Source organism: Tamandua tetradactyla, chromosome 1 (genome assembly GCF_023851605.1).
Source record: "Tamandua tetradactyla isolate mTamTet1 chromosome 1, mTamTet1.pri, whole genome shotgun sequence".
Taxonomy (NCBI): domain Eukaryota; kingdom Metazoa; phylum Chordata; class Mammalia; order Pilosa; family Myrmecophagidae; genus Tamandua; species Tamandua tetradactyla.
In genome coordinates, this window is record NC_135327.1 from 60416785 (window position 1) to 60442406 (window position 25622).

General features: G+C 41.5%; 1 pseudogene; it reads left to right on the top strand.

The window, feature by feature from the left end:
• The first annotated feature begins 4391 nt into the window (after positions 1–4391).
• On the top strand, positions 4392–4477 carry LOC143653493 (U6 spliceosomal RNA; annotated as a pseudogene).
• The last annotated feature ends 21145 nt before the right edge of the window (positions 4478–25622 follow it).

Below are 25622 nucleotides of genomic sequence, written 5' to 3' on the forward strand. Positions count from 1 at the left end.
CATTTTTAAAATTTGTACATTTAGTCACTGTCATTATACACTCTAGGCATTCCTAGATTATACCATCTCAATCTTTATCATCTATCTTTCTTTGTGATTTCATTTATGCCCCCAGCCCTCCTCCCTCTATCATTCTCACATTCAGCTTCATTCAGTGTTTTAACATAATTGTATTACAGTTAGGTAGTATTGTGCTGTCCATTTCTGAGTTTTTATATTCAGTCCTGTTGTACAATCTGTATTCCTTCAGCTCCAATTACCCAATATATTACCCTATTTCTATCTCCTGATGGTCTCTGTCACCAACGAAATAATCCAAGTTTATTCACTAATGTCAGTTTGTATCAGTGAGACCATACAGTATTTGTCCTTTTGTTTTTGGCTAATCTCACTCAGAATAATGTCCTTAAGTCCATCCATGTTGTTACATACTTCATAACTTTATTCTGTCTTACGGCTGCATAATATTCCATCATATGTATATGCCACAGTTTGTTTAGCCTCCTGTTGATGGACATTTTGGCTGTTTCCATCTCTTGGTAATTATAAATAATGCTGCTATAAACATTCATGGGCAAATGTCCGTTTGTGTCCTTGCCCTCATGTCCTTTTAGTAGAGACAGCATATAGATGGGTTCTGTTTTTAATCCATTTTGCCAGTCTATGTCTTTTGATTGGGAGTTTAATCCATTAATATTTAGTGTTATTACTGCATGGGTAGTACTTTCTTCTAACATTTTGCCTTTTGGACTTTATATGTCATATCTAATTTTCCTTCTTTTTACCTTTACTCATAGTCTTCCTTTCTACACTCTTCTCCACACCTCTCTTGTCTGTCTTTTCGTATCTGTCTCTAGTGCTCCCTTTAGTATTTCTTGCAGAGTTCGTCTCTTGGTCATAAATTCTCTCAGTGATTTTTTGTCTGAAAATGTTTTAATTTCTCCCTCATTTTTGAAGGACAATTTTGCTGGATATAGAATTCTTGGTTGGCAGTTTTTCTCTTTTAATAATTTAAACATATCATCCCACTGTCTTCTCACCTCCATGGTTTCTGCTGAGAAATCTATGCATAGTCTTATTGGGCTTCCCTTGTATGTGATGGATTGCTTTTCTCTTGCTGCTTTCAAGATTCTCTCTTTCTCTTTGACCTCTGACATTCTGATTAGTAAATGTCTTGAAGTACGTCTATTTGGATCTATTCTCTTTGGGGTATTCTGCACTTCTTGGAGCTGTAATTTTAAGTCTTCCAAAATAGTTGGGAAATTTTCAGTGATAATTTCCTCCGTTAGTTTTTCTCCTCCTTTTCCCTTTTCTTCTCCTTCTGGGATACCCACAACATGTATATTCCTGTGCTTCATATTGTCATTCAATTCCCTGAGTCCCTGCTCATATTTTTCCATTTTTTCCCTATATTTTCTTTTTCTTGTCAGATTTCAGATGTTCCATCCTCAGGTTCACTGATCCTATGTTCTGCCTCTCAAAATCTACCATTGTAGGTTTCCATTGTTTTTTTTTTTTCATCTCTCTTCTATCATGCCTTTCATTCCCATAAGTTCTGTGATTTTTTTTCAGACTTTTGATTTCTTCTTTTTGTTCATTCTTTGCCTCCTTTATATCCTTCCTCAATTCATTGATTTGGTTTTTGATGAGGTTTTCCATGTCTGTTCGTGTATTCGAATTAATTGTTTCAGCTCCTGTATCTCATTTGAATTGTTGGTTTGTTCCTTTGACTGGGCCATATCTTCAATTTTCCTAGTGTGATTTGTTATTTTTTGCTGGTGTCTAGGCATTTAATTACCTTAATTAGTTTATTCTGGAGATTGCTTTCACCTAGGGTTTTCTTGCTGGATGAATTTGTTGTCTATCTGTTCTTTGACATTCAGTTCAGCTTTATCTGGACATTTAGCTTAGGCTTTGTTTAACAGAGGAGAATTTTTCAGTTCTTGCTTTCTTGTTTCTTGCCCTGTTTGTATGGCGCCTTTTTTCCCCCCACCCTTAGGAGGGTCTACTTAGGTATTATAGATCCCAGCCGGATTTTCCCAGACCACACTGGCCTCCTATCAGGAGGAAAGAGTCACCTGCGTCAATTTTTCCTGAGGGTGAAACCCAGCAGGTTGAAAGACTTTCCTGTGAAGTCTCTGGACTCTGTTTTTCTTATCCTGATCAGTATGTGGCACTTGTCTGCCTGCAGGTCCCACCAGCGTAAGATGATGCGGTACCTTTAACTTTGGCAGACTCTCCCTGCTGGGGGTGTGGTGGAGACAGAGGAGAGGTTGTAGGCTGGTTTTAATGGGCTTCACCCCTCCGCTGGGGAAGGCACAGGTTCCAGACAGGCCCTCAAATGAGCTTGTTTCTGCCTATGCCTGAGGCAGTTGCAGCCTGAGAAGCCCTGCCACTGTATCCAAAGGCAGTCAAGCCTTTGTAGAAACACAGCCACAAAAACCTCTGTTTCCTTTTTTTTTCTTCTTTTTCCGTCGGTCCTGCCCCCTTGGCGCCGGGGCAAAAATGAATGACCTCTACTTTGACCAGGTTCACCTGAGCTGGCGGCCTATTTATAGTAGTCAGAATTTGTTAATTAATTCCACAATTGGCATTTGGTTGGGCTCAGCCCCTGCTGCTAGTAAAGTCTCTTTCCTTTCCCCTTTGGGAAGCAGTCTGTGGGGAAGAGGATGCCAGCCACCCTGGCTTGGGGAACTCACAGTTCTGGGGGGGCTTACAGCTGGTCCAACTAGTCCAGACTGGGGTACGCTGTGTTTCTGGTCACTGATGTGGCCCCAGGAGCTGTTCTGTACTGTTTCTGGTTATTTAGTAGTTGTTCTGGAGGACGAACTAAAACGTGCACATTGCTAAGCCGCCATCTTGGCCTGGAAGGCCCAACATTCATTCTTGATTTTAAAAAAAACCTCTCAGCAATCTAGGAATAGAAGGTATCTTTGGGATAGAAAGGAACTTCCTCAACCTGATAGGGGATATATACAAAAAACTTACAGTTGGCCACACAGTTAATAATAAATAACTACATTTTTCTCCCTGAGATCAGGAACAAAGCAATGATGTCCACTATAACCATTTCTATTCAACATTGTGGTGTTGCTATATTGTGTAACAAGGCAAGAAAAAGAAAGAGGCATTCAGATTGGAAAGAAGTAAGTTCAACTGTCTTTAGTTGCAAACAAGACAATTATCCTTGTACAAAATCCTATGGGATCTATATTAAAGCTTCTAGAACTAATAAGTGATTTCAGCAAGGTTGCAGGATAGAAGATCAACATGCAAATATCAATCATGTATTTATATGCTAACAATGAACACATGGATGCAGAAATAAGTCATTCAAAAATATACTTAGGTATTCATCTAACAAAGCATTATTGAGAACACACATGCTGAAAACTACAAAATGCTGACAAGAATAAAGAAGACCTGTAAAGACATACTGTACCCATGTTCATGACTTGAAATTTTCAACAGAGTAAAGACATCAAGTCTCCCCAAAATGATATGTAGGTTTAATGAAGCCTAGCAAAAAATTTTGTAGGATACAGATAAGCTTATTCTAAAATTAATTTGAAAAGGGAAAAAAAACCAGAGTTGTTAGAACAATTTGAAAAAGAAGAATAAAATAGAATGAATCCCTTTACCTGATTTTAAGACTTCTTATATAGCTGCAGTAAATAAGATGGTGCGGTATTGGTTGAAGGGCTGACACAGAGGTCAATACAAGAGAATAGACTGAGACAAATACATCAACAGATTTTTGGTAAAGGGGCAAAAGCAATTTAATGGAAGAAGAATAGTCTTTTCAACAAATGATGCTGAAGCAATTGGGCATCCATAGGCAAAAGAAAACAAAACGAAAAAACCTAAACCTCATGCAAAAATTTATTCAAAATGGATTGTAAACTTAAATATGGAATATAAAACATTCATAAGAAAACAGGAGAAGATATTTAGGATCTACAGCTTGATGATGAGTTCTTAGCCACCAAAAGCAAGGTCCATAAAAAAAAATTGATAAATTGGGCTTCATTAAAATTAAAAACCTTTTCCCTGTGAATAACCCTGTTAAGAAGCTTAGAAGACAAACTCAGATTGGGAGAACATATTTGCAAACCACATATCTGACAAAGGACTTGTTTCTAGAATATATGAATAACTTTCAAAACACAACACTAAAAAGACAAACAGTTACATTACAAAATGGGCAAAGGACGTGGAGACATTTCCCTGAGGTTATATGGCTAACAAGCCTAAGAAAAGACGTTAAACGTCACTAGGCATTAGGGAAATGAAAACTAAGACCTCAATGAGATATCCCTATTAGAACAGGTTTAAAAAAGTTGAAATGCCAGTGCTCGCTTCGGCAGCACATATACTAAAAAAAAAAAAAAAAAAAAAAAATGGGACGATACAGAGAAGATTAGCATGGCCCCTGCACAAGGATGACACACAAATTCATGAAGCGTTCCATAAAAAAAAAAAAAAGAAAAGTGGAAATGCCAAATGCTGGCAAGAATGCAAAGAAAAAGGAATTCTTATTCAATTGCTATTGGACCTGCAAATGGTACAGACACTTTGGAAAATAATTTAGTAGTTTTCACAAAGCTAAACTTAGTTTTACCATACAATCCAGCAATCAGACTCCTAGGTATTTACTCAACTGACTTGAGAAGTTGAGTCCACACAGAAACCTGAATGTGAGTTTTTTCTAGCAATTTTATTCATGGTTGCCAATAACTGGAAGGAAACAAGATGTCCTTCAATAGGTGTAGTGTACTGGAGTACATCTGTACAATGGAATATTACTCAGTGATAAAGATAAATTACCTATTGAGGCATTAACAGACATGAAGAATCTTACATGCATATTGCTAAATAAAAGAAGATGGATTAAAAAGGCTTCATTCTTATCATGGGTATGGTTCCAATTATATGATGTTCTGGAGAAGACATTCTATATAGACACCCAAAAAATCAGTGATTGTCAGGGGTTTGGGAGGAGGACAATTTACAAGATGAAGCATAGGGAATTTTTTTAGGGTGGGGAAACTATTCTATATGATACTTTAATGGTGAATATACATTATGCATTTGCCAAAACCAACAGAACTTTATGGGTGATCTTTAAAATAAGCAAATCTAAAAGAAAAATTCAGGGCAGGCCACAGTGGCTCAGTAGGCAAGAACGCTTGCCTGCCATGCCAGAGGACCGGGGTTCGATTCCTGGTGCCTGCCCATGTAAAAAATAAATAAATAAATAAATAAAAGAAAAATTCATTTAGGAAGTTGTGGAATCCCAAGATGGAATGGAAACTGTGACAAAAGAATCTCACTGTAACAAATGCATGAAACCACCTCACTGAATGGAAAATGGCAAAAGGTGCTGGCCTAAGTAACCTTGGAAAGGCATGGAGACCACATGGTTGAAGGCGAAAGGAACTGTATTCTGGTTGATAAGGTTGTTTCCTGCAGAGGCTAACAATGTTGGCCCTGCTGTACGTGTGCATTGGAACTGAACAAGTAGGTAAGTGATTGGTGGATGTGGGGAGGCAGGTAGAAAAGAGTGGAGTGGGGTTTACAGATAAGCAAGGGGAGAGGGCTAGACTGATCTCTGTGGTGAGGGGTCAGAGTGGGAGACATCAATGTTTAGCTAACATAGATACAGATGGCTCCTTATAGAAATACTTATGGTCTGTGTACACCCCCACTACAACACGCCCATTTTCCTTGCTCTGTCTGACTGAGAGGGCCTAGAAGCAACACCCCCCTTCTCCCCTGCAGTTACAAGGTTCCTCTTATAGGAGAACAGTTCTACGACTATTCTCCTCTAAGAGGAACCAGGGCAGATTATAGAACTGGGGAAGGAAATACACAAGATAACCCAGAAAATATCGTAAAAGTAAGGAAGTACTAAAAGCAAAACAAAAGCCCCACATTGATGGCATTTGTGGAAGGGACACAGGAGCCAACTGAACGTGCATCCAGTGGCCACGGAGGAGACAATTTGAACCACAGAACAAAGTAGTGTGGGTTACAGCCCTAAATATAAAATAAATATCTATGACTCCTTGCAGATATAAACACCTGGGACAGGTCCTGGTGTCAGCAGGACTTTGGGCATGATGTGGTAAAAATGGCATGTTAGCTCTGCAGTCTCCCTTCCCAAACCCATAACCATGAGAAAAACATCATATAAGTTCCATAGACATTAAACAAAATATCTGACCAGTTCTCTCCCGAACAGTCAAGTTATCAAAAACAAGGAAAGTCTGAGAAACTGCCTGTATTAGTTAGGGTTCTCTAGAGAAACAGAATCAAGAGGGAACACTTGCAAATACAACATTTATAAAAGTGTCTCACGTGACCACAGGAACGCAGAGTCCAAAATCCACAGGGCAGGCTGTGAAGCTGATGACTCCAATGGAGGGTCTGGATGAACTCCATAGGAGAGGCTCGCCAGCTGAAGCAGGAATGGAACCTGTCTCCTCTGAGTCCTCCTTAAAAGGCTTCCCATGATTAGATTTAGCATCACTAATTGCAGAAGACACTCCCCTTTGGCTGATTACAAATGGAATCAGCTGTGGATGCAGCTGACATGATCATGACCTATTCCTATGAAGTGTCCTCATTGCAACAGACAGGCCAGCGCTTGCCCAATCAGATGAACAGGTACCACAACTTGGCCAAGTTGACACCTGTCCCTAACCATGACAGTCAACCCCTTGTCAACTTGGCACCTATATATATATCACCTTAGACCATACTTAATTTCCAAATGAAAACAAATAAGCACACATATTTTTTTCTTTTACCTGACAATACTCAACTGTCCTGCATGTAACTGGAAACACATTAAATCTCTCCAGAATAGGGTGCAAATCCTTGGGCAGCATTCATTCTTAAACTTGATATCTTACAACTTAAATAGTATAACATGAACAAAACAGCATTACAATCCTCGTTTCTGTAACTGATCACGTGGTCGAAGTTCGTATTTATCACTACCTTCTTCCACTACCCATTCCATGTTCCCTTTCCCCTCAGCAAGCACTTCAGCTGGCCGTGGTTCTTTGCCTGGTGGGGTGACCCAAACCTTCATTCCTGAAGTTTCAGAGCCATTAGTAGTCCTGCCTGGATTGTGTTGTTGCAGTTTTCCATTGATTTTAATCAGAGGGCATGGTAGTACTAATAGACGCCCCAGGGGATCTCCTATATTCCAAGAAAACTCTTCTTTACCTCCATTATGTAGTTGCAGTCCTACTTCCTTCTGATAGTCAGGGTCAATTACACCAGACAATAATGTAATTCCCTTCTTGGCTTGTTGATCCAGAGGCATAAGTAGCCCAAAGTGACCAGGTGGCAATCTTAACTTCCAGTTCAGTGGTATCACTGTTGTTTCTCCTGGAGGAAGCACACCCCATTTTTGAACTAAAACCTGTAGACCAGCAGAACTCAGGGTAGCAGGGACAGGAAGCAAAAATTTTCCTAGTGGATCACTAGGGGTAATAGTGAGTGGCACCACACCCATTTCCACCCCTTGGTTCCTGGACCCATGGATCCTGGCTATGGGAGAAACAGCACCATACAGTGGACGCTGATTCAGAGCATACACAGCTTCCTGGAGAACATTACCCCAGCCTTTCAAGTTTTTGCCACCTAGTTGGCACCGTAATTGAGTTTTCAAAAGGCCATTCCACTGTTCTATCAATCCAGCAGCTTCTGGATGATGGGGAACATGGTAAGACCAGAGAATTCCATGAGCATGTGCCCATTCCCGCACTTCATTTGCTGTGAAGTGTGTTCCTTGATCCGAAGCAATGCTATGTGGAATACCATGACGATGGATAAGGCATTCTGTAAGCCCACGGATGGTAGTTTTGGCAGAAGCATTGCATGCAGGGAAAGCAAACCCATATCCAGAGTATGTGTCTATTCCAGTTACAACAAATCGCTGCCCCTTCCATGAAGGGAGTGGTCCAATGTAATCAACCTGCCACCATGTAGCTGGCTGGTCACCTCGGGGAATGGTGCCATATCGGGGGCTGAGTGTGGGTATCTGCTGCTGGCAGATTGGGCACTCAGCAGTGGCTGTAGCCAGGTCAGCCTTGGTGAGTGGAAGTCCATGTTGCTGAGCCCATGCATAACCTCCATCCCTACAACCATGACCACTTTGTTCATGAGCCCATTGGGCAATAACAGGAGTTGCTGGGGAAAGAGGCTGACTGGTATCCAAAGAACGGGTCATCTTATCCACTTGATTATTAAAACCTTCCTCTGCTGAAGTCACCCTCTGGTGTGCATTCACATGGGACACAAATATCTTCATGTTTTTAGCCCACTCAGAAAGGTCTATCCACATACTTCTTCCCCAGACCTCTTTGTCACCAATTTTCCAATTATGGTCTTTCCAAGTCCCTGACCATCCAGCCAGACCATTAGCAACAGCCCATGAGTCAGTATACAAACGCACCTCTGGCCAGTTTTCCTTCCAAGCAAAATGAACAACCAGGTGCACTGCTCGAAGTTCTGCCCACTGAGAGGATTTCCCCTCACCACTGTCCTTCAAGGACACCCCAGAAAGGGGTTGTAATGCTGCAGCTGTCCACTTTCAGGTGGTACCTGCATATTGTGCTGAACCATCTGTAAACCAGGCCCGAGTTTTCCCTTCCTCAGTCAATTCACTGTAAGGAACTCCCCAAGAGGCCATAGCTCTGGTCTGGGAAAGAGAAGGTAATGTGGCAGCAGGAGTGGAAACCATGGGCATTTGGGCCACTTCTTCATGTAACTTACTTGTGCCTTCAGGACCTGCTCTGGCTCTATCTCGTATATACCATTTCCATTTTACAATAGAGTGCTGCTGTGCACGCCCAACTTTATGGCTTGGTGGGTTAGACAACACCCAACTCATGATAGGCAACTCAGGTCTCATGGTAACTTGGTGGCCCATGGTTAAGCGTTCAGTCTCTACTAAGGCCCAGTAGCAGGCCAAAAGCTGTTTCTCAAAAGGAGAGTAGTTATCTGCAGCAGATGGTAAGGCTTTGCTCCAAAATCCTAAGGGTCTGCGTTGGGATTCTCCTATACGCATATATATGTCTGCCAAAGGCTCCAGACAGCATCTCTATTTGCCACTGACACTTCCAGCACCATTGGATCTGCTGGATCATACGGTCCAAGTGGCAGAGCAGCTTGCACAGCAGCCTGGACCTGTCGCAGAGCCTCCTCTTGTTCAGGTCTCCACTCAAAATTAGCAGCTTTTCTGGTCACTCGATAAATGGGCTGGAGTAGCACACCCAAATGAGGAATATGTTGTCGCCAAAATCCAAAAAGACCAACTAGGCGTTGTGCCTCTTTTTTGGTTGTGGGAGTGGCCAGATGCAGCAATTTATCCTTCATCTTAGAAGGTATATCTCGACATGCCCCACACCACTGGACACCTAGAAATTTTACTGAGGTGGAAAGCCCCTGTATTTTTGTTGGATTTATCTCCCATCCTCTGACACGCAAATGCCTTACCAGTAAATCTAGAGTAGTTGCTACTTCTTGCTCACTAGGTCCAATCAACATGATATCATCAATATAACGGACCAGTGTGATGTCTTGTGGGAGGCAGAAACGATCAAGTTCTCTGTGAACAAGATTATGACATAGGGCTGGAGAGTTGATATACCCCTGAGGTAGGACAGTGAAAGTATATTGCTGACCTTCCCAGCTGAAAGCAAACTGTTTCTGGTGGTCCTTACTAATAGCTATTGAGAAAAAAGCATTTGCCAGATCAATAGCTGCATACCAGGTACCAGGGGATGTATTGATTTGCTCAAGCAATGATACTACATCTGGAACAGCAGCTGCAATTGGAGTTACCACCTGGTTGAGTTTACGATAATCCGCTGTCATTCTCCAAGACTCAACTGTTTTCTGCACAGGCCAAATAGGAGAGTTGAATGGGGATGTGGTGGGAATCACCACCCCTGCATCTTTCAAGTCCTTAAGAGTGGCAGTTATCTCTGCAATCCCTCCAGGAACACAATATTGCTTCTGATTTACTATTTTTCTTGGTAGGGGCAGTTCTACTGGCTTCCACTTGGCCTTTCCCACCATAATAGCCCACACTGCACGAGTTAGAGAACCAACGTAGGGATTCTGCCAGTTGCTCAGTATGTCTATGCCAATTATACATTCCGGAACTGGGGAAATAACTACAGGATGGGTCCGGGGGCCCACTGGATCCACTGTCAGACGGACCTGAGCTAAAACTCCATTGATCACCTGGCCTCCATAAGCCTCTACTCTGACTGGTGGTCCAGAGTGACGTTTTGGGTCCCCTGAAATTAATGTCACTTCTGAACCACTGTCTAATAATCCGCAAAATATCTGATCATTTCCTTTTCCCCAGTGCACAGTTACCCTGGTAAAAGGCTGTTTGTCTCCTTGGGGAAGACTAAGATGAAGATTAACAGTATAAATTTGTGGCAGTGTAACAGGTTTCTCCCCCATAGGGACCTGGCCTCCCCTTCATCCAAGGGGCTCAGGGTCTGTAAACTGTTTCAAGTCTGGAAATTGGTTAAGGGGCCGTGACTCTGTGTTTTTGTAATTCAGGTTAGACTTCTGTTCCCTTGACCTAGAACTCTTTTGTTTATACAGCTCCAACAAGAATTTAGTAGGCTGCCCTTCTATTGTATTTCTAGGCACCCCATGATTTACTAGCCAATGCCACAAATCTCTGCGTGTCATATAATTTTGATGCCTCCTTTGAGTTTGTTGTCTATTATAATACCCACGTCTACCCTGTCTTTGGTGATTAAGTGCTGCCACCTGGCTTCTGCCAACTCTGGATCCTGTCATCCCCATTGTGTTTAAGGATTCCATCTCAGTGACAGCAGTTCCTACAGTAATATCTGACCTACAGAGAAGTGCAACCACAGAGCTCTTGAGGGATGATGGTGCTAGTCTCACAAACTTATTTCTCACTGTTCTGGTAAAAGGTGCATCCTCTGGACATTCCTGGGGTGTAGGAGCAGGCTTTGCATAATAAATCCACTCTAACATTCCAATCTCTCTAAGCCTCTGGATCCCCTCATCTGCATTATATCAGGGCAGTTCTGGCATTTCAACCTCAGGTAATGTTGGCCACCTTTTGATCCATGTTTCAACCAACCACCCAAACAAGCTGTTAACACCTTTTCTACCCACTTGAGCTATAACATTGAATGCAGAATCTCTGCTTAGTGGGCCCATATCAATAAATTCTGCCTGATCCAGCTTTATATTCCTCCCACCATTATCCCACACTCTTAAAATCCATTGCCACACATATTCCCCTGATTTCTGTCTATATAAATTGGAAAATTCACACAGTTCTTTTGGAGTATAACGTACCTCCTCATGTGTGATACTTTATACCTCACCTTTAGGGGCCTGTTGGGACTTTAGTCTAGTTATAGGTCTAGAAGAAATGAGGGGTGGTGGGGGTGGGTCATGAAAAGAATTAGAAATATCTTCCAAGCCATTTACTTCAGGGCCTTCATTTGCAGTTTCATCTGGTGAAACAGGATTAATAACTCTAGGGCTAATCCCTTCAGGAGGAGGTTGGGTGGCCAATTCCTCAAGGCAGGCTGGAGGTGGGGCAGCTATGTCCTCAGGGCAGACTATTACAGGGTTATCTAGAGAAGGCTCAGCATGGCCTAGGGTTTCAACCTCACCCCAAACATCATTATCAATCCATATGTCACCATCCCATTTTTCAGGGTCCCACTCCTTTCCAATCAATGCCCTCACTTTAACGGCAGACACCATGCAAGACTGAGATTTCAGTTTACTTGTAAAGTTGCTACTCTTACAATAAGATTCTGAGTCTGATTTTCAGAGATCTCAAGTCTACGGCTACAGGAAATAAGATTTTCCTTCAGGATTCTCATAGAAATGTCTACATCTTTCAGACGGCACTTAAGCTTCTCGTTTGAAGCCTTAAGCCCATCCCTTTCACCCCTTAATGTAGACAGTGTATCTAACAACAACCAACCAACATCTCTATAACTCTTATTTCTACAAAACTCTGTAAAGGTGTCAAAAACATTATCCCCCAGAGTCTGGCTTCGTACAAGCGAAGCATTAGGAGAATCGAATGATGATATTTTGACTATCTCCTTTGCCAAGTCACTCCATGGATTGGGAGTGTCATTCTGATTATGGGAATCAGAGTCCTTAGTGTCTCTGAGTCCAGTCAGAGTAGAAAACCATTCATAAAAACCCATTTTTAAGATCCTGTTTCTTAAGAACCACTCCTGGTACCAAGATGTATTAGTTAGGGTTCTCTAGAGAAACAGAATCAAGAGGGAACACTTGCAAATATAAAATTTATAAAAGTGTCTCACGTTACCACAGGAACGCAGAGTCCAAAATCCACAGGGCAGGCTGTGAAGCCGATGACTCCGATGGATGGCCTGGATGAACTCCACAGGAGAGGCTCACCAGCCAAAGCAAGAATGGAACCTATCTCCTCTGAGTCTTCCTTAAAAGGCTTCCCATGATTGCATTTAGCATCACTAATTGCAGAAGACACTCCCCTTTGGCTGATTACAAATGGAATCAGCTGTGGATGTAGCTGACGTGATCATGACCTAATCCTATGAAGTGTCCTCATTGCAACAGACAGGCCAGCGCTTGCCCAATCAGATAAAGAGGTACCACAACTTAGCCAAGTTGACACCTGTCCCTAACCATGACACTGCCCCAACCAAGAGGAGCCAAAGGAGACATAACAGCTAAATGTCATGTTCCAGGATAGGGTCCTGGGTCAAAAAAGGACATTAGATAAAAGTTAAGAAAATATGAACAAAATGGAGGTTTTAGTTAAATAAACAAACACTACACCTAAACATACACTTAGCATATGACCCAGAAATTGCACATGCTGGAGAAATGAACATTTACATTCACATAAAACCTATACACAAATATACTTACACCTTACTTTATCTGTAATAGTCAGAAATTTGAAACAATCCAAATACCCGCATCCAGAGGAATGGTTCAACAAACTGTGGTCCATCCGTACCACGGAGTACTACTTAGCAATAAAAAGAAGTCAACTTTTGATATCTGCGAGAACTTGGATGGATCTCAAGGGAGTTATACTGACTGAAATAAGTCAGTCTCAAAATGTCACAAACTGTGTGATTCTATTACTTGAAATGACAGACTCGTAGAGATGGTTTCTAGGGTTGGCAATGGAAGGGGCATAGAGGGTGGTGTGCTGTGAGTCAGAGGGAACTCAATCTTGGGTGGGGGGAGGCAATTTCCTGGACTTTGCTGCAGTGGTGGCCACAGGAATTGACCCAAGTGGTGAGATGGTCAGAACCAGGGACAATCTCCTGGTTTCACCTTAGTGCTATAGTTATATAAAATGTAGCTACTTAGAGAGTTTAGAGGAAAGAGCCGGAAACTGTAGAGCTGTGTTCTATTAGCCATGTTTCTTGAAGATGAATGTATAATGATATAGCGTTCGCCATGTGACTACGTGATTGTGAAAACCTTGTGTTTGATGCTCCTTTTATCTATGATATTGACAGATGAATAAAGAATATTAATTATAAATAAATAAATAGTAGGGGGAACAAATGTTAAAATAAATTGAGTAGATTGAAATACTAGTGAACAATGAAAGGGAGTGGTAAGGGATATAGTAAAAAAATAGGGGAAACAAAGGTTAAAATCTATTGAGTAGATGAAAATACTAGTGGTCAATGAGAAGAAGGGGTAAGGGGTATGGTATGTGAGAGTTTTTTCTTTTTTCTTTTCATTTCTTTTTCTGGAGTAATACATATGTTCATGGTGATGAATATACTACTCTGTGATGGTGTTGTGAGCTACTGATTGTACACCATACACGGAATGTTTGTATATTAAGAATGTTCATGTTGTATGAACGTATGTTGTTTTGGTTTGATAATACAAAATAAATTTTTTTAAAAATGTAGCTACTTGGGAAAATTGGGTGAAGGATACATGGGACTGTGCTATTTTTGCAAATTCTTATGAATATATAATTATGTCAAAATTAGTAATTAAAAAATGAGTTGTATTTCTGTATATAAGCAGTGAACAATCAGAAATTAAAATAAAAAAGAATACTATTTACAATAGTACAAACATATGACCTGCTTAGGGATAAATTTGACAAAAGGTGTGAAAGACCTTGTGGTAGTTAGATTCAGGTATCAACTTGGCCAGGTGAAGGTGCCTAGTTCTATTAACATGAGCCAAAGGCATGAGAACCTCATCTGTTGCTGATTGCATCTGCAGTTGGCTAGGAGGTGTGCCTGCTGCAATGAATGATGTTTGATTTTTTTGGCTGGTGCTTAAATGAGAGAGGTCAACGTAGTACAGCCCTAGAAGCTCAGCATACCTCATCTCAGCACTCACAGCTCAGCCCAGGCCTTTGGAGATGCAGAAAGGAATCATCCTGGGGAAAGTTTTTGGAACCCAGAGGCCTGGGGAGAAGGCCAGCAGAGATCACCCTTTGCCTTCCCATATAAGAAAGAACCTCAGTTGAAAGTTAGCTGCCTTTCCTCTGAAGAACTACATATTTTAAATGAAATAAGTCCTCTTTTATTAAAAGCCAGTCCATCTCTGGTGTACTGCATTCTGGCAGCTAGCAAACTAGAACAGACATTTATGCTGAAAACAATGAAATACTGTTCAGAGAAGCTAGGAAGTTGTAAGTGTAGAGATATGCTGAGCTCCTGGTTTGAAGGCTCAAAAGTGATGTCACTTCTTCCCCATAGATTCAATGCAATCCCAATAAAATCCCAGCAAGCGTTTTTTTTTTTTTTTTAATGTTTGGAAGGTCACGATAAGGTAGTTTTGTAGATTATACATATGGTCACTGTGCTGGTTTGAAACTGTTATATACCCCAGAAAAGCCATGTTCTTTAACCCTAATTCAATATTGTTGGGTGGGATTTTTTTTATTGTTTCCATGGAGATGGCATTTTTCCCACCAATGAGATAATCCAATTATTATTTTTTTAATCCAATTATTTTTAAGGAAGGAGAGAGACGTTTTCACTGCTTCATCAGCCAGCAAGCCTCTCCTGTGGAGTTCCTCCAGACACTTCATTGGAGCTGCCAGCTTCATAACCTACCCTGCTGCTTTTGGACTCTTCTATTCCCACAGTTGCATGAGACACTTGTGTGTCTCACCCAGTTGTGGTGGGACCTTTTGATTAGGTGGTGTGCTGGTTTGAAAGGAAGTGTGCCCCCTAAGAAAAGCCATGTTTTAATATAAGTCCCATTTCATAAGGTAGAATAATCTCTTTTCAACACCGTATGTTTGAAACTGTGATTGGATCATCTCCCTGGTTGATGTGATTTAGTCAAGAATGGTTATTAAACTGGATTCGGGGATGACATGTCTCCACCTATTTGAGTGGGTCTTGATTAGTTTCTGAAGTCCTATAAAAAAGGAAATATTTTGGAGAAGGAGAGATTCAGAGAGAGCAACACTACAAAGCAGAGAGTCCACCAGCCAGCGACCTTTGGAGATGAAGAAGGAAGACACCTCCCGGGGAGCTTCATGAAATAGGAAGCCAGGAGAGAAAGCTAGCAGATGAGGCCGTGTTCGCCATGTGCCCTTCCAGCTGAGAGAGAAGCCCTGACTGTGTTCGCCATGTGCCTTCTCACTTGAGAGAGAAACCCTGAACTTCATCGGCCTTCTTGAACCAAGGTGTCTTTCCCTAGATGCCTTTGATTGGACATTTCTTTAGACTTGTTTTAATTGGGACATTTTCTCGGCCTTAGAACTGTAAACTAGCAACTCATTAAATTCTTCCTTTTAAAAGCCATTCCATTTCTGGTATATTGCATTCTGGCAGCTAGCAGACTAGAACAGATTTTGGTACAGGAGAGTGGGGTGCTGCTGCTGTGGTTTGCAGATACCAAACATATTGGAATGGCTTTTTAAATGGATAAGGGGAAGATTCTGGAAGAGTTGTGAAAAGCTTGATAGAGAAGGCCTAGACTGCTTTGGAGAGACTGTTGGTAGGAATGTGGACTCTAAAGATACCTCTGATGAGGCCCTAGACAGAAATGAGCACGTGTTATTGCAAACTGGAAGGAAGGCGATCCTTGTTTTAAAATGGCAGATAATCTGGCAAAATTGACTAGTGGCTTTGGCTGGAAGGCTGATTTTAAAAGCCATGAACTTGGATACTTAGCAGAAGAGATCTCCAAGTTAAATGTGGAAAGTGCAGCCTGGTTTCTCCTCACAGCTTATAGTGAAATGCGACAGGAAAGAGATAAGCTGAAAACTGAACTCTTGGGTACAAAGAAACCAGAAATTGAAGTTCTGGAAAATTCTGGGCCTCCAGAAATGGAAACCCCAGAGAATAGTGCTCCACGTGAGGATCTGACCAGATGTGGAACCAGTCAGCCATCTCAGAGAAAGCCAGGATTGGACATGGAGTTATCCAGGAAGGATTTGTGGAAACTCCTTATGTCTGATGGGCATGATCCAACGCTACTGCATAGAAAGCCAACGAGAGTGCTATGGGACCTGTATAAACAGAGCCACTGCCAGTCTGGACTGAGGGGTTCAGAGAAGGGACACATTGGAGGAAAAATAACTTCAGAGGCAAAGCCATGGAGACTGAGCTCTGAAGTCAGGAAGCCTCGGGCCAGGAGAGTGGACCCACCCAAGCACGTGGAGAGGGTGAGTTTGCCCCAAAGGCAGAGAATGCTGCAACATGAAGAAGGAAAACGCCTCCCGGGGAGCTTCATGAAACCAGAGCCAGGAGAGTAAGCTAGCAGATGACGCCGTATTCACCATGTGCCCTTCCAGCCGAGAGAGAGAAGCCCTGACTGTGTTCGCCATGTGCCTTCTCACTTGAGAGAGAAACCCTGAACTCCATCAGCCTTCTTGAACCAAGGTATCTTTCCCTGGATGCCTTTGATTTGACATTTCTAATTGGGACATTTTCTCAAACTTAGAACTGTAAACTAGCAACTCATTAAATTCCCCCTTTTTAAAAGCCATTCCATTTCTGGTATATTGCATTCTGACAGCTAGCAAACTAGAACAGGTGGTTTCCATGGAGATCCATCTCTGCCCATTCAAGATGTGTCTTAATCTGCTTAGTGGAGTCCTTTAAGAGGGAACCATTTTGGAAAAATCCTTCAGACACAGACAAGAGACCTTTGGAGGTGCAGAAAGAAAAAGCCCCTGGGGAAGCCTTTTGAACTGAGAAGTGGGGAGAGAAAGCCAGAAGATGTTGCCATGTGCCTTCCCAGCTGACAGAGAAACCCTGATGTCATCAGCCCTATTTTGAGTCAAGGTATCTTTTCCTGGATGCCTTATTTTGGATATTGTTATGGCCTTAAAACTGTAAATTTGTAACATAATAAATTCCCCTTTCTAAAGCCATTCCATTTCTGGCGTATTGCCTTCCAGCAGCTTTAGTAAACCAAAACAGTCACTTATCTGCTGACTCACCTTGTTGGCTGGGGCAGCAACCAGCCTGCAGCTGCCCCACCTCACACCTGATCTGCCTTCATCTTCTCTGAGACTGAGCCAGTTACTTCTTTTTTAGCTCCAAGAGGAAGGGCGCCAGCTTCTCCTGCAGGGCCCCCACCACATCATCAAGTTGGAAGCAGTGAGAACCACCATGGGTTCAGGTCATGCTTTAGATCCCTACGAACTTTCCTCCTCATGGGCTCCAGCCTCAGCACCAGACATGAAGACAACTGTCTTGCACAGAGAGGTTTTCTTCAGTTCCCAGCATTGTGTGAGGCTATATCCCTCAGTTATTTACTTATATTAAATTATATTAAATTAATGTAGGACCAGGGTGGAAGGAATATAATATTGAATCACTAAGCTAGGGGGCTCAGTAAAAGATGCAGGGTCAGTGGGTTTGCTTGAGTGGCTGGGAATGGATCTGACAGTTTTCTTGGTGGGTTGACTGCACTATGGATTCATAGGTAACCTGCACCAACTGAGGTTAAACCCAGAACTTTCTTGGTATCCTGTAGAGCAAGGGATCCAAAGCCTTAGTGAGACTGGGAGTGGATTTATCACATAAGAACTGCTCACATACACTGGGAGGTCAGAGGATCACTGCATCAAGATTGCAAGAAATAAATTAATGCGGGGCATCCCAGCATCCTTGAAGAGCTCTGTGTTGCTTTTTCCTGTAGGCCAGGAATGACAGTGGGAACTGCTGCTATTGAACAGGGATTCCTAAATTCACTGGGGCTGATAGGCCTCTGGGGAAATAGGAGCCAAGGAGTGGTCCCTAATCACAAAAGACAAGGTGCTTGTGGTTCCCATGATGGACAGCAAAACCAAAGATGCAATCTGAAGACTGACCTGCAGCCATCTCTGGCCTTGGCTATTTAATCATGGTATCCCTAGAACTGAAACACATGGGCAGCCGACTGAAACCCTAGTTGATCCATGTAAGCGGAAAAGCTCTAGGTCTAGTAAAGAGAAGTCTGACTGCAATCACCAAAGCAGAGTTATGGGCTCAAGTGTCAGTCCTGGATCACTTCACAGACCCAGAGCCCCTTGAAAGAAGGGACCTTGTTATGCTCCCAAAAATTGATGCTGTTAATCTTCCTACCAGCCTTTCCCTAATGACCTTCAGCCACTTGTCAGGGAATCTGTGCAGTGGGAAGGTGAGATAACTAGACTTTCCAGGGACTCCCAGATCCTGCCTCTGAATGCACATTCTCCCCTGGAGACCCAAACACCACCATGGTCCACCAGGGAGAAGAGCGGCTAATGGAGGTCAGATAGCCGATTTGGTTCAGGCTCATCTCACGTGCAGCCCAGTGGACCCCAGCGCCCGGCTTCTGCATATCCCCCTCAGTTCTGGAATACATAATTGGGACGGACATTTGGAAAATGGGAGGTTCCCCACTTGCTTCCTTGACCCATGAAGTGAGGGCTTTTATGATAGGGAAGGATTAATAAGAGGACACTGATAAATTTATATAGAGAAAGCCCTGGGAACCCCTCAGAGACAAAAAATGAAAACAAACAAACAATAAAACCTGTACCCTACTTCTTCTTTGAGCTTTCTCTTGCGTTTCCTTTTGATATCTTTTGAAATTTGAAATCCCTACCAAGGCGGCTGACCCAGACAACCAATCAAACCCCTAGTTCATTACACTTGACCCAATACAAAACAAGCCGACCTGTCCTAAACCTGCCCCTAAAAGATAGACAAACCTTTATGCGATCAGTAGGAATCAAGCTAACGTCCTTTTTATGACTATAAAAAACATTTGCCCTCCATAGACCCCCAAAGTTACTTCTGTTCTTGTAAGTGATCTGGCTTCCACTGCTGCAACAAACCTTTGGTGTCCTGAATAAAATGCTGTAGTCTCCAACTTGACTCCCATTTGTCCTTTGACAGTATTGTGAAAAAAATTACATGCCAATAAATTAGAAAACCTAGATTCGTTCTTAGTAACAAACAAATTACCCAATACGATGCAAGAAAAAAAATAGAAAATCTCAACAGACTTATAACAAGTAAAGAAATTGAATCAGTGATGAAAAGCATCTCAACAAAAAAATTCCAGGGTCACATGGTGTATTAGTGTTCTCTAGAGAAATAGAACCAACAGGAGAGATCTGTAAATACGAGATTTTAAAGGTGTCTCATGCAGCTGTGGGAATGGAAGAGTCCAAAATCAGCAGGGTAGGTTATGAAGCTGGCAGCTCCAATGAAGTGTCTGGAGGAACTCTACAGGAGAGGCTTGCAGGCTGATGAAGCAGTGAACCTCTCTCCTTCCTTAAAAAGTCTTCAAGTGATTGGATTATCTCATCCATGGGAAACATGCCTTAATCAATTGCAGGTGTGATCAACCACAGATGCAATCAATTGACTGATTTAATACACCAGCCTTCCAGTTTGCAACCAGCCACGAAATATCCTTGCATCACCACTTTGCCAAGTTGACACTAGAACCTAACCATCACAGCTGATTTCATTGGTAAATTCTACCAAACATTTAAAGAAGAACTAACTCCATCCTTCTCATCCTTTTCAAACTCTTCCAAAAAATAGAAGAAGAGGGGTTCATTTTTAACTCGTTCTGTGAGGCCAGCATTACCCTGACCCTAAAGGCAGATAAAGCACAAGAAAAGAAAATGTCAGGCCAAGATCCCTTATGAATATATATGCAAAAATCCTCCACATGATACTGGAAAATCAGGTCCAACAGGATGGTGAAAGGATTATACACCTTAGCCAAGGGGGATTTATTCCAGGGATACAAGGGTGGTTCACCATACTAATAGAATGAGTGAAAAAACAACACACACGATCATCCCAATTGATGCAGAAAAGGTGTTTGGCAAAATCTAACACCCTTCACGGTAAAAACGGTCAGAAAACCAGTAATAGAAGGGAACTTTCTCAACATGAACATTTATGAACAATCCGAAAAGGAAATTAAGAACACAGCTCCTTTAACAATAGCATCAAAAAGAATAAAATAACCAAGAATAAACTTAACCAAGGAGGTAAAAGACTTTCACACTGAAAACTACAAAACACTGCTGAAAAAAAATTAAAGAAGACAAAAATAAATGGAAAGACATCCTGTGTTCAAGGACTGGAAGACTTACTATTGTTCAGATGTCAATTCTGCCTAAAGGGATATACAAGTTCAGTGCAATCCCTATCAAAATACAGCAGCCTTTTTTGCAGAAATGGAAAGGTTCATCCTCAAATTCATATGGAATTTCAAGGGGCCCTTAATGACTGAAACAATCTTGAAAAAGAATAAAGTTGGAGGACTCACGCTTCCTGATATCAAATTTACTACAAAGCTACAGTAATGAAAATAGTGTGGTCCTGGCATAACGGCAGACATACAGACCAATGGAATAGAATTGAGAGACTGGAGATAAATCCATACATCTACAGCCAGTGGGTTTTCAATAATGGTGCCAAGTCCATACAAGGGGAAAGAACAGTCTCATCAACAAATGGTGCTGGGACAACTGGAAATCCACATGCTAAAGATTGAATGTGAACTCCTACTTCTCACCATATACAAAAATTAATTTTAAAAAAATGGGTCAATGACTTAAGAGCTAATACTATAAAACTTGTATGAGAAAACACATGGAAATATCTTCAGAACCTTGTAGTTGGCAATGGATTTTTAGATTTTACACTGAAAGCACAAACAACAAGAGAAAAAATAGATAAATGGGACTTCATCAAAATTAAAAACTTTTGTGCATCAAAGGACATTAGCAAGAAAGTGAACAGAGTGCTATAGAATGGGCTCTAGAATATATAAAGAACTTCTATACCTTATCAGCAGAATAACAAACCAACCCCTGTATGAATACATAAAAGCTATTTCATGAACTAGAACAAATGACACTATTACAAGGAGTTAATAATAGAGTGGTACATGGGGGGAAAAAAAAGACCTATGCAAAGAAAGGACTAGAAGTTAACAGTAACATGTTAGCATTTTTTCATCAACCGCAACAAATGCAGCACCCCAATGCTAAGTCAATAAGAAAGGGGCATAAAGAGTATGGAATGTCTTGGGCTTTCTTTTTCACTTGTATTTCTTTTCTGGAATACAAAAAAGATTTCTATCCACAACTGCCAACAGATGGAAACACCCAAAGTGTCCATCAACTGAAGAACAGATCAACTGTGGTACACACATACAGTGAAATATTATGAGCTGTAAGAAGGATTGAAGTCCTGAGGCATGCAACAATGTGGATCAATCTTGATGGCATGATGTTGAGTGAAATAAACCAGACACAAGACAAATACTATATGGTCTCACTAATACGAAATAATTATAATGATTGTCATGGCTAGGGACATATGTCAACTTGGCCAAGTCGTGGAACCTGCTTATCTGATTGGGCAAGCGCTGGCCTGTCTGTTACAATGAGGAGATTTCATAGGATTAGGTCATAATCACGTCAGCTGCATCCACAGCTGATTCCATTTGTAATCAGCCAAAGGGGAGTGTCTTCTACAATTAGTGGTGCTAAATCTAATCGCGGGAAGCCTTTTTTTTTTTTTACATGGGCAGGCACCGGGAATTGAACCCGGGTCCTCGGGCATGGCAGGCAAGCACTCTTACCTGCTGAGCCACCGTGGCCTGCCCACGGGGAGCCTTTTAAGGAGGACTCAGAGGAGAAAGGTCCCATTCCTGCTTCGGCTGGTGAGCCTCTCCTGTGGAGTTCAACCAGACCATCCATCAGAGTCATCAACTTCACAGCCTGCCCTGTGGATTTTGGACTCTGCGTTCCTGTGGTCACGTGAGACACTTTTATAAATTTTGTATTTGCAAGTGTTCCCTGTTGATTCTGTTTCTCTAGAGAACCCTAACTAATACAATGATAAAATTAAAAAGAAAAAAATTATCCAAATACAAATGTGGGGAAATATCTCCTAGATTAAAAGATAAAAATGACCTAAATAAAACTGAATAATCACAGCCTGAATGCACTTATGCTTATCAAATTGTTTAAAGGATGCAGATAAAGGAATAAAGGAATACTGCAAGGCCAAATGTGGGACAACCTGAGCAAAAACAAAAGGATACAGGAATGAATTTTAACCCATAACCCAAGTAAATATCCCTAAGTCTTACTTCTATTAATAAGGGAGAATGGACAATTACTGCAGGTAAGAAACAATGACACTGAAACATGTAGTCTCAAGGTATTAGTAATTTGATCTATCAATGTGCTCCCTGATAATTAAATGAGGATACAGCATCATATCTATAGTATGATTTTTTTTTTTTTTTTTTTACATGGGCAGGCACTGGGAAATGAACCCAGATCCTCGGGCATGGCAGGCAAGCACTCTTACCTGCTGAGCCACTGTGGCCCACCCTATAGTATGCTTTCTAAATGTTTAAACCCTCAATCTAATAAGAACAACAACAAAATAAACAGAAAAACCAACACTGAAGGGTATTCTATAGGCTCGTCAATATTTGTCAAAATCGTGAAATGAAGAAAAGACCTGATAACTTTCCCAAAAAAGGAGACTAAGGACAACATGACAGCTATATGCAATGTGATATCCTCAAATGACTACTGGGCCCAAAGAAAAGACATTAATACTGGAAATGTCAATAAGGTATGTGAATTAACAGCAGTACATTAATATTAATTTCCTGGTTTAGAAACTTGTGTCATGTTTTTGAAAGATGTTAAATGAAGGGGAAACTGCAGAATCAATGGTATACTTAATAATTTTGTAAGTCAAAGATTGTTTCAAAAGAAAAATAATCTCTTTCTAGATATCCAGAAGCACAAAAAACCGATTCAGAAGCACTAGTAAATTAAATATAAAACTTTGACAAAAAAAAGATTTCTACAATTGATTATGGTGATGAATACACAACTCTGTGATGACACTACGAGCCATCAATTGTACACTTCACATGGGTAGTATGGTATGTGAACATATTTTAATAAATTGTATTAAAAAAGATACAGTATAAGTTTAGTATCCAGAATCATGGAACTAAGTAGCAGAAAAAGTAACTAAAATCATTTAAAAGAATTATTTCTAAAGATTGGAAATTAGAAGTAGAGAATGAAAAAAAAAAGACAACCCAATTTAAAAAACAGCCAAGAAAAATTTCCAAAGATCATATTCAAATAGCCATGAAAGTATATGAAAAGATGCTCAACATTATTAGCCATTAGAGAAATGCAAATCAAAACTATGATAAGATATACTTCATACTTCACAGTGGCTGTTATTAAAAAAATGGATAATAAATGTTGGTGAGGATGCAGAGAAATAGGAACTCGTGCATTGTTGGTGGAATGAATGTAAACTGGTACACCTACTGTGGAAAACAGTTGGGTGGCTCCTCAGAGAATTAAACATAGAATTACCATATGACCTGGCAATCTCACTCCTAGCTTTATACCCCAAAGAACTGAAAGCAGGAACTCAGACCATTATTTGTACAGCGTGTTCACAGAAGCATTATCCACAGGAGTCAAAAGGTGGAAGCACCCCAGAAGCCCATCAACAGACAAATGGATGAATATGACGTATCCGTCCAGACAATGGAAACTGTTCGGCCACAGAAAGAAGTGCAGTGCTGGGCCACGGTGCAATGTGGATGAGTGTATTAGTTAGGGTTCTCTAGAGAAACAGAATCAACAGGAAATATCCATAAATATAAAATTTATAAAAGTGTCTTATGTAACTGTGGGAATGTAGAGTCCAGAATCCGTAGGGCAGGCTGTGAAGCTGAGGACTCCGATGGAGGGTCTGGACGAACTCCACAGGAGAGGCTCGCCGGCTGAAGCAGAAAGAGAACCTGTCTCTTCTGAATCCTCCTTAAAAGTCTTCCGTGATTAGATTGAGCATCACTCATTGCAGAAGACACTCGCGTTGGCTGATTACAAATGGAATCAGCTGTGGATCAGCTGACATGATCATAATCTAATTCTATGAATTGTCCTCATAGATACAGACAGGCCAGCACTTGCCCAACCAGACAAACGGGCACCACCACCTGGCCAAGTTGACACATGAAGCTGAACATGACAGTGACCCTCAAAGGCATCATGTTGCATGACATAAGCCAGACAAAAGGATAAATATTGTAAGATTTCTCTTATAGGAAATACTTGGAAAAAGAAAATTCATAGAGACAGAAAGAGCAGTGGTTACCAAGGGCTGGGGAGGAATGGCAACTTATTGCTAAACGAGTATGAGTTGTGGTTTAGGGTGATGAAAATAGTCTGGAAATAGCAGGGAAAATTCCAAAGTATTGTCAACATACTTGAAGTCAAAGAATTGTCCACATAAAATGGTTTTCACGTTGCATATATTTCACCATAATTAAAAAGAAATAAAAAAATTATAACACCTGAAAAGCAGCAAACAGCAGACTCGGTAGCGAAGAAAATCACACCAGTAATGGACTGGACACGGCTGAGAAATCAGTATAACAGGTGCAGTGGAGGGCGGAGGAGGGTGGGGTGACGGGGCAATGCGGGTTGGAGAAGGAGCTGCACCTGGGAAGAGGAAAGTGCCCAGAAACAGAGGGAAGAGGGTGTGCCGGGCTCACCCCCAATAGATTGTGTCTCTTTCTTCCTCCTACTCCTGCTCTTCCTTCCAGTTCTTTAACAAGGTGAATGTGTTCATTTATTCCTTATGTAATTACCATCTATGAAAATGTTTTCTGAAGATACATGTGTTAGTTAGATTCAGTTGTCAACTTGGCCAGGTGAGCATACCTAGTCTTGTTGCTGAGGACATAAGCCAATGGTGCGTGAACCTCATCTGTTGCCAATTACATCTGCAGTCAGCTAGGAGGCGTGTCTGCTGCAATGAGTGACGTCTGACTTAATTGGCTGGTGCTTAAATGGGAGATTGCAACGTAGCACTGCTAGCAGCTTGACATTCCTCATCTCAGCACTTGCAGCTCAGCCCGGGCCCTTGGAGATGGAGAAAGAAATTACCCCGGGGAAAGTTGTTGGAACCCAGGGGTCTGGAGAGAAGACCAGCAGAGACCATCCTGTGCCTTCCACGTAAGAAAGAACCTCAGTGGAAAGTTAGCTGCCTTTCCTCTGAAGAACCAACAAA